Source organism: Carlito syrichta, unplaced genomic scaffold, assembly GCF_000164805.1.
Source record: "Carlito syrichta isolate Samal-C Ts95f unplaced genomic scaffold, Tarsius_syrichta-2.0.1 Scaffold303380, whole genome shotgun sequence".
Taxonomy (NCBI): Eukaryota; Metazoa; Chordata; class Mammalia; order Primates; family Tarsiidae; genus Carlito; species Carlito syrichta.
The window spans coordinates 165,529-175,850 of NW_007247476.1; the positions used below are offsets into that span (position 1 = coordinate 165,529).

At 31.9% G+C, this 10,322-nt stretch overlaps 1 long non-coding RNA gene across 1 annotated transcript; it reads left to right on the forward strand.

Moving 5' to 3' along the window:
* The first annotated feature begins 2,277 nt into the window (after positions 1-2,277).
* Positions 2,278-5,157, forward strand: LOC110595682. The gene is made up of 2 exons (XR_002481985.1): positions 2,278-2,388; positions 4,961-5,157. It is a non-coding gene; the product is annotated as an uncharacterized LOC110595682 (long non-coding RNA).
* Positions 5,158-10,322: the final 5,165 nt, after the last annotated feature.

Below are 10,322 nucleotides of genomic sequence, written 5' to 3' on the forward strand. Positions count from 1 at the left end.
TTGTCAGGTAGGTTAATAAGGTATTACAATTGCAGGATTTATGTTAATAGTATGATTATGTCGTTAATGTGTGTGAGTGTATATATATATATATATATATATATAAACAAGTTTGAATTAGAATGAAATTCTTTTAAATTAATGAAAAGTTAAAAAATATTTCCTTCAGTCACTTATAATTCACTTAGAATATTTATTGAGCAACTCTGCTGTTCAGGACCTTGTGTTTTACGCTCAAAATACAAAAATCAATAACTTAGACTCAATTCTCAAGAAATTCATTGTCATGAGAAACTTCCTTATCTCTCTCATTTTCTCTCTCTCTCTTCTCTCTGTCTCTTTCCCATACACATATTAAATCTACACATACTGTGGTAATTATACTAATAGTGATATGCTCAGTATTACAGAGGTACAAAGAATTAGCAAATACATCCTGTTCGTGAACAATTCCTGTAGAAGAGAAGAGAATGCCATAGTCAAACTACATGGTATTAACAAGAATTATCAAAACTCTTCTGGATATTGGCCAAGGTAAAAAAACAAAACAAAACAAACAAACAAAACTTATGGCTAAGACCTCAAAGCAAATACAACAGAAACAAAAATAATGTGTGACTTAATTGAACTAAAAAGCTTCTGCACAACAAAATAAAAAACCAACAGAGTAAATAAGCAACCTACAGAGAGGAAGGCATTATTTGCAACTATACATCTGATAAAAAACTAATATCCAATAATTGACAAAGAACTCAAACAAATCAGAAAAAAAAAGCAAATACTTCATTAATAAGTGGGTAAAAGACATGAACAGACATCTCTCATAAGGAGGAATAAAGTGACTAACAAATATGAAAAAAATACTCAACATTATTAATCACCAGGGAAATGCAAATTAAAACCACAATGAAATTCCACCTTACAACAGAATGGTCATTAATAAAAAATAAAAAAATAAAAAAAAGTAGATGTTGACACAGATGTGGTGAAAGGGACACTTAAACACTATTGGTGAGAATGTAAATTAATAAAGCTTCATGGAAATCAGTATGGAGCTTTCTCAAAGAACTAAATGTAGATCTACCATTTGATTAAGCAATCCTATTAGTTGGTATCTTTCCAAAGGAAAAGAGGTTATACAAAAAAACGCCTGCAGTAGCATGTTTATCACAGCATAATTCACAATTGCAAAGATGTGTAATCAGCCTAAATGCCCATGAACTTATCAGTGGATAAAGAAAATGTGGTATGTATATATACTATGGAATACTATTCAGTCATAAAAAAACAACAAAATATCTTTTGCAGCAACTTGGATGTAATTGGAGACTATTATCCTAAGTGACAACACAGGAAGGAAAAATCAGAAGGTAAGCTATGAGTCTGAAAAGCCACATAGAAGGGTATGATGGACATTAGAGACTCAGAAAAGGGGATGTGAGAAGGGGGGTGGTGATAAAAAATGATTTATCGGGTACAATGTGTACTAGGGGGTAATGGGTACACTTAAAGCCCAGACTTCTTCATTACTATATGATGTATCCATGTAACCAAAAACCACCTGTACACCTAAAGCTATTGAAATAAAAAATAAAAAAGGATAAGAAGAAAAATTTCAAAGACAAGAACACCTTAAGTTCAAAGTGAAGAATGGCAAGACAGAAATCTTGCCATCTAGTGTAGGCAAAAGAGAAAAAATGTGTTCACCTGCTAAAATGTTTAGATTTAAGCCAATAGAGGAATTGACAAGCTATCATACAAATTTTTCCATTTATCTCCATCTTGTATTTTCAACAGTTGCTAGAGCTCTCTAATGACTATATAAGAGATAAACTTTAGTGGATCAAATCATGAGCCAATAAACAGTTGGTGTAAGAGATGTGGAGAGCCTAAATTAGGAGGCATAAGGCAGAGAAAACAAATCTAAAACATAGTTAGATGAATCTACATGATAAAAGGTATACACCTTCTAAATGTATACATAGCCACAATCTTTTGTATATCACCTCAAAGGAGTTCAAAGATTTCAAAGTTCATCTTAAGAGTCTATCACTCCTCAGTGAAGGACCTTTGTCTACAATAAGCAAAACTGTGATCTATACCTGTGAAAATTATTTGGAATGAATGTGCAGTTGAAATTATTAAATCAGCATTGCTTTTAAATACTTAATCATTAGTAGAGTAAGCAAATGAAAACCAAATAATTCTCTTTAATCTTCAAGCTAATAAAGTTGTACATACTGAAAAGTAAAATAAAAATTCACTTTCTGTTCTCCCGGGTCTCCACTCTGAAGTGCCTTGTTACTGCTGACAAGACCTGCATGACTGACCATCTGCTCCTTAAGAGACAAAAACTGACATTGCTTCTAAGTTCAAAATGACATGCCAGTGAACTTTACTTTCAAATGGAACAATTGCTTTCTAGTTAAAGGGATTTCTCAAAAGGTCTAAAGATTTGCTGTCATGAAAATACAAGTTTTGCCATCATCTTTCCTCTTTCTTTTTTTTCCCTTTTTTCTAAGTAGCAACAGGCTGTAACTGCTATAAAGTTATTTATTTATTTTTGCTGAAGAAATTGGGATAATAATCACACTGTCCCCATTTAAAGCTTTATGAAGCTAGAAATTTGCATTTAAATGGCCAGCTGATGCAGAAAGCAAGTCTCTTAAATGTTTTCCATAATATTCACTATTTGATTTTGTCCATGACCTACTGTCAGTTACATAATAGTATGTGGTAGTTATGATAGCATACTGTAATGCCTACTTAACTTTATGTTTTCTTCACTAAACTGTAAACATAGGAGAGCGAGGGGCTGTATCTTATTTACCGTATGCGTAGTCTATAAATGTTTGCTGGTTTGAATGGATAAAATAAATCACAAAGAGCATTATGGTTACAAATATAAAGAACTGAAAAATAAAGGGCAGATATTAATCTCATTTAAATTCATTTGATTATCTACATAAGCAACAACATACTCCTCTTCAGTGCCCATGTCATTTTAGAGCCTTCATAATTTATACTGTGGTGGAATGTGATTGTGTCTAAAAACTCGAAAGGGAGGGCTAGAAAACAAGAGAGAGGAGGTAACAGATTGTGAGCTCAAACATGTAAGATCTGGAAATAGAGGCACAGAAGAGGAACACTTTTGTGTTTGTGTATAGTAATACAGCAAGTGTCTACCGACTTTTTCTTAAAGGAGCAGATATTAATATTTAATATATTAATAATATTTTAGGCTTTGTGGGCCATAAGGTCTCCATTGCATATTACTATTTTTTAATAACCCTGAAAAAATGTTAAAACCATTTTTAGATCAGAAGTTAATTTTTTAAAAGTAGGCTGTGATCCAACAGCAAAAACATGGTATCAGCCACACTGTCCATCGAAAGAAGACTGGATAAAAAAATGTGGTACATATCCACGATGGAATATTACACAGCCATAAAAAAGGACAAAATCATGAAGTTCACAGCAACTTGGATGGGCTAAGAATCTATAATACTGAGTGACCTATCACAGAAACAAAGAACTGAGTACCACATGTTCTCACTTATAAGTGAACTTTGAACAATTATCATAATACTATAAGGAATAGGATTGGTAGTAGTGGGAAACTGCCTGGGGGGGCACACCTCATCAGCAAGGGTACATTCATAATGAACATTTGTATACCTAACCCAAAATTGTACTTCACATCTTTAAAATAAAATTTAAAAAATTAAATTAAAAGTAGGCTGTGGTCTTGATTTGGCTTTTAGACTATCTAGTTCATCAACCACTGATATAAAGGATTAATATTATTAATGTGAAAATGTAGATTATTTGCATTTCTTTGCCTCAAAAAAGACAATTGGCAAATGAGTTGAAAGTAATTTTGCATTTGAAATTTTACATTAGCAAAAAAATGATGGCCAATTTTATTTTGAAGTCAATTTGGAAATGATGTTTTGGATAATTGTAATCTAGAATTCAGATACTCCCATAAATATAACTCTGCATATTCCATGTTAAATGGTAAAGAGAAAGAAAGGAAAATAGTCAAGAAAAATTAATCAGAACAATATTGACCCAGTTACAGGTGTGTTTGAAATGGCATGAGCAATGTATAAGAAATGATCTCACTAAAAAAGCCAGACATTCAAACAAACAGGAACTCACATATCACAGAATATTGAAAATGTCTAAAAATACAAATTGCATGCAAAAAAGCAATTTTCTATATGCACAATGTGCCTCACTGAACTGGAAGAATCCTTCTTTGTAAAGTCTCATCATTATTGCTGGCTAAGAAAGATATTGTATCCTGCATCCAAATTTTCTTTTCTTTTGATTCAGTCACTTTCCACATTGTAGAAGTGAATATGTAAAATAAAGGTAATGTACCTATTCTTTGTTCTGCCTATAAAATCAGTGCTTTATTCTCCAAAAAATATATGATTAATGTATTTTTTAATGAACATGCTATACCTTCTAAATGCCAAAAAATATAATTATCTTTTATTTCTCTGACTTATTGACTGAATTGTCTATTTACATCTTCACTGAAGATGCATCATAAAGACCTAAGAACATCAATTCATTAAAAAGCACTTAAACAGGATATATTTTCTGTTATCTAAATACCCCTAAGCATAGACAATGCTTGTGTATTACAAGTATAGAATAGACCATCTCTTAGAGAACTTTAAATTTTAGAAAACACTGAAATGGTTCTAAAATAACTCCTTAATTCTGAGAGAAGTAAATATCTAGGGGGAATAAAATGTGCTGCCCACCAAATAAAAAAATAAAGTGGCTAAGCAGAAATCAATCTTCCTATTTTTTGATTTTTTTCCTTTAGATAGCTAAAATTGTTAAAGTGGTTAAAGTAGCAATAATTGTTCATTTTGAAAAATTTTGTCCAGTTTGACAAGTAAATAAATGTTTAACTCTCTCCCTCCTTTTATTGTTGCAGAAACAAGAAGTAGAAAATAACTGTAACACATTTATGACATTCGTTTCTTTCTGTACATGAAACATACAATGAGAACACTTTATAGATGAATTGTGCCTTCACTGGGACTAGCTTTAGTTTTATGAAATTGGATAATTTGTCATAGTTTCTGCCCCTGGAAAAATGACAACTCAGAGGAAAACTAGTGGAAAGACTTTTAAAAAATAGTGTTAAAATACAAAACTGATATTTTTGGCACACACAGTATTTTAAAATACATAAATTAAAAAGAAAAACACTAAGTTACAAAAATTCTGTCATTGTCAATAAATATTGACAGAGTTTCAAATTTCAACAAAAACTACAGTTCATACTTTAGTGATATTATTCACTAAATACTCATTTTAAGATTGCTTTATGGTTATAATACTCTTGTCTAACCACCTATTTATTATTACTATTTATTAATATTGCTTTTAAAATAAACATGAACGCACGAATAATAAAAATATGCTTTATATATGATATTATATATAAATAATATGACATGCTTAAATTTTATTATATATAAATGATAAATACATATATAAATTTACTATTATTTTGCTCTCATACTATCTATCCTGTACTATGGCAACACCACTAAAAGCATCTACATACAAATTGGTATTATCACAGTAGTGGAAATTAGAAGAGATGTTCCTAAATGTGAGCAAAAATTCAAAATCAACCAATCATCAGATGTCCCCTTGTTCATTTACAGAATTGCAGCAACAAATTGTGGCCCAAAATTTTTAATTTACTTGTTATGTAGTGGTCAAAATGTAGTGTTTTTTCTTCACTCATTGCAAGAACATGGTTGAGGCCCTTGTAACAACAATAACAACAACAAAAACAGATTAACAAGAGAAAAGCATAACAAATTTATTTAACAAAGTTTTAAGTAACATGAAAGTCTTCAGAAGTGCAGACCTCAAAACCCAGAGAAGACTGTTTCTGAATGATAATTCTGACAACAGTTGTATATAGGAGTTGTGTAGAAATATGATTTTAAAAAAGAGTATGATCTAAAAATAACAAACTGTGGAAAACTCAGCAAAGCCTGTTTATTCAAATTTTCCTTAGCCTTCTGTGTAGCACACCTTCACCCTAGTATAGGAAAGGACACTGTTGGAAAAATGTCTTATGACTTATTTTCACAAGAGGTGGATCAGAAAGTGACCGTTTTAGGTTTCATGGTTTGCTTTGGGAAAGAGGAAATCTGGTTTCCATGGCCTGCCTTGGGGGCGAAGGGGCTGGAGAAAGGAAAGTGGGAGAAGGTCAGAAGGGCCTTGCTCCTGAGGCCCTTCCCATCTCCTTCAGTTCAAAGTACTCAGCATGCCAACCCAGGTGAAATGTTAAAATAATGTATATGTGCTTTGATAATTATTCTTTAATTTTTTGATCTCTCTATCATATGCTAATTTAAATCAATTATATCTGCACCAATCTTCAAGGAAAAGCTGTTATGAAACAAGTTCTTAAAACTCTTTGAGTGCAATTCTTTGTTTAATTTTTTCATTTCTAAATTAACCTGAGACCATTTCACTGCTGTGAAGATTAAAATTACATTTGGATATATTCATTAGGAATTTTCTATATTTAGAATATATTGTCAAAATTTTTTTGTGATTTACAAATCATTTTTAAGTATATTTTTGTTCTGATTGCCAAACTAACCATGTATGCTCTAAATAACGTAAGTGGAAAGTAATTACATTTAAAAATGATAATTTAGATGAGTAATAATTGACCTATGGCTATTTGCTGGAAACCAGGCAAGTAAGATTCAGCCTTTCCGCCCCAAAGGTGTAAAGAACATAAGAAATAGTAAATATTACAGACCAGGCATCTATGCTCTTCTGTCAAGAGCACCAATAAATTTTTTTGGCAAGAAACCTTGTGACAGTTTACCTCCATGTTTTCTGTCTTAAAATGTTAGACTTTATGAGCTACTTTTCTTCCAAAGGATACTCTGAGACCCTCGGAAAAACAAGGCACACTTTCCCTTTCTTGAAACCACCCACAGGGCCCACTGAAATTTGAGGTTAGTGTTGGGAACTGGAGAGAATCGGGTTAAACAAATCTTTTTATTCCTCCCTTTTCCCTAATCCTTCAAATATAAAATCTTTGTTACATTACTTTAGTTGACTTATGTCTCCACTCTTTTTGGGAAAGGTTAAAAAAACTAGTAAAAGTTATTGAGATAGAATTATAAATTAAACATTGCCTGGTCTTCAATTATGATAAATCCTTCATTAAATACTCATTATGGAGTCAAGACTCCATGCAATTATCTATTTTTTTTTTCTCATGGGAAGCAAATGGGATTGATCAAATTTTTTTTTGGTTTCTTTAAGGAAAAAGATATGACTTTATTTGGGTATTTTCCCAGGAGATAGATCTTACATATAGTACCAAAGTAAAAGAATGTCATTGCTGTAGACATCCTTTGAAAAACTGCTTTCATTAAAAATAATGTTAGCTTCATTTTCAAATGTCTTATACTGAATAAAGAGAAATATACCTCGTAAGGTACTAAATATGATAAGAGAGTTGTGATTCTTTATCGTCATGAGTCTTGGAGAAATTAAGAATGGGATCCAATTATCTTTTTTTGGACATTAGAATGGTATGGTATAAGACATACAAATAATTGTCTGTAAGGCACAGACACATTTACCTGTCTACCACAATTATCAGACCAGCATAGGTTTTGAAGTGAAAATGAATAATGCTTGTAGGAATCCCACCTTCAAGCAAAGAACTTATAGGAATATGAATCTTTTTATGTACTACTCGGTGCTTTATTTGAAGGGAATAAAAGGTCAATATAAGATGTAGTCTAATATAAGAGGAGGCAGCTCCAAATTTCCAAAAACTAATACATTTCTTCTTTTACAGATAAGGAAACTTAATGGAGAAGTTCATAGTCCCCATTTCCCCAAGTCTAGCTTTACTCTACAATCTCACAGTGTCAAATAAATATTTTGTTTTACAATTGCACAAAATATACCAAAATATTGACCCATTCTGGAAAAAGCAGGCTTAATTAAACACGGAAGCATTTTTCATCTGAGAAGTTTTATGTAACATTTGAGTTTGCATTATTATAATGTCAGAACGATATTGATGATCATTAATCCACCTTGAAACTCTACTTATGTACATGACATGCATAAAGATCATAAGTATATTATGCATATTATTATTAAATCTACAATTTTTTGTTTAGATTCTAATTTTGCAATCAAATTTTTGTTCTAATCTATTACTCCTCTGAAATAATCAGTTCAAAACTTGATTTATAAAAATTAAAAAAGGTATTAAAATAAGTGATATATTAATTTTTATAAATTAATTTTTCTTATTTAATATTTTAAATTTTATTAACTTACACTACTAAATGATGTTGAAGGGTTTCAACAAATGCCACTGCAAAATATGCTGTTTTGGTATACTGATTACACCAAACCAAGGGCACATGCGGAACAGCAAATGCAGGGAGGATTTTTCTCTGAAATTCCCTTATCTGCCTAAAGACAGAATTTTCTAAAGGAACCCAACTATCCTGAATTTCTTTCCTGGGAATCTGGGGATCTAATCAACCAGAGAAGATTAAACTTGATCCCTGAAGAGGGGACAGGGAGGACACTGTTTTCCAGTCAGACTTTTTCTCAGGCCATCACCTATTCTTCTGAGGGCCCCTCATTTACACTTTTCCTAAGTTAGCTTCAAACTCCCTCTTCTCTTCCCTATGAAGAGAGTGTAGAAAGAAAAAAAAGGATTGACCCCTGTCCACTCATTATAGGAGTTACAGCTGACACTTCTATAACAAAGGCAGGTTAACAAACAAAAGCAAAACACATTTATTTGATCATAGCTTTATGTGACACAGGAGCCTTCAGAATGAAGAGCTAAATATACAGGTAAAATTATACATTTTTATGTTTAGGTTCAACGAAGTATGAACAGCCATGTAGAAATGTTATTGAACAAAAACTTGGGTGTGATCTAGTACTGCTAGACAGAGTGGGAAAAACTCAACAAGCCCTCTCTTCAGATTTTTCTTGGATTTTCTGTGCAGTATTTCTTCCTCCGGGGTATGGAGATGGACCCCTTTAAAATGAGATTATTAATTTTTTTGTGGTCAGCTGTTACACAGAAAGGTAGGGGAAAGATTAGAGTAATATATTTAGGCCTTATGACTGGCTTTGGGAAAAGGGTTTCTAATTTCTATGACTTGCCTGAGGGAAAACAAGGGGCAGGAAACAGTAGGAATGGAGAAGCTCAAAGAGAGACTTTGCTTCTGAAACTGTTTCTTAGGTTTTCACTTCAGGATATTGTTTTCGGAGTTCCAACAAAAGTATGTGAGCTTTAGAATCTCACTGGGTTTTTGAATCTTCATTTTATTTCATTTCATGTGATACCCTTGTCTATGTAATACGTTTCTACAGTCTCTAAATTATGATGGTTCAATTTATAAGGTTTTGACTTTTACAATGAGTTTATTGTATCAAATGCATTTTTGACTTGTTATAATAGTTTCAGCTTACTATGGGTTTGTTAGGATGTAACCCCATCATAAGTCAAGAAGCACCTGTATACCTTTTCTCCTATTAATCTGCCTACTCTCAATTTTATTTTATAAACTCAGTTACTGAACCCTGAAAGAGTAGAGGGAAGGTTTCCTTTCCCTGCAGGGTTCTACAATCCATTAATGTTACATGAGTAGAAAAAGTGCCCAGATACTGGTCTGGAAATGATATTAGATCACTATATTTTTTGAGTTATGAGTCATAATTTTCTAAATATTTAAACTGTACTTTTGCCAACGATGCAATGTTAATGCTTTTTTCTTGTCAATGAAGTTTGTTTTCTTCCTCCTTGACAGGCTAAAAAATGAACCTATCTAATTTGCCAGTGAGAAATTAATCATTTTTAAGAGATAGCTTTAGAATACAGCTTAAGTAGGTTTCTTTTAAAAAATAATGAGTTACAATCTCTCAGTACCTTAGTCACTAAAATAATCACTTCTGAGAATAGAGGCAAAATGTGAATTTGCTTGGAAAAACTCACTGATATCTTTCATTATGGACAAACTAATTCTGCTGTACATCAGTGTTTGAAATTTTAGTAAAAGGCTTGTGGAAGCTAAAAGATTGGTGATTAGAACTGCTAAGATAGTCTCCCAATCACCTGAAAAATGTAATATTTTAGGTGCTGAGGTATAATCTAAGTTCCTTCAACCTTTGAATTTCTAATTGTATTGGCAAATTTGAATCTAGCTGATTCACATGAGAGTAAAAAAGTTTTCTGGAAAACTTCTATTATATGCAATGAC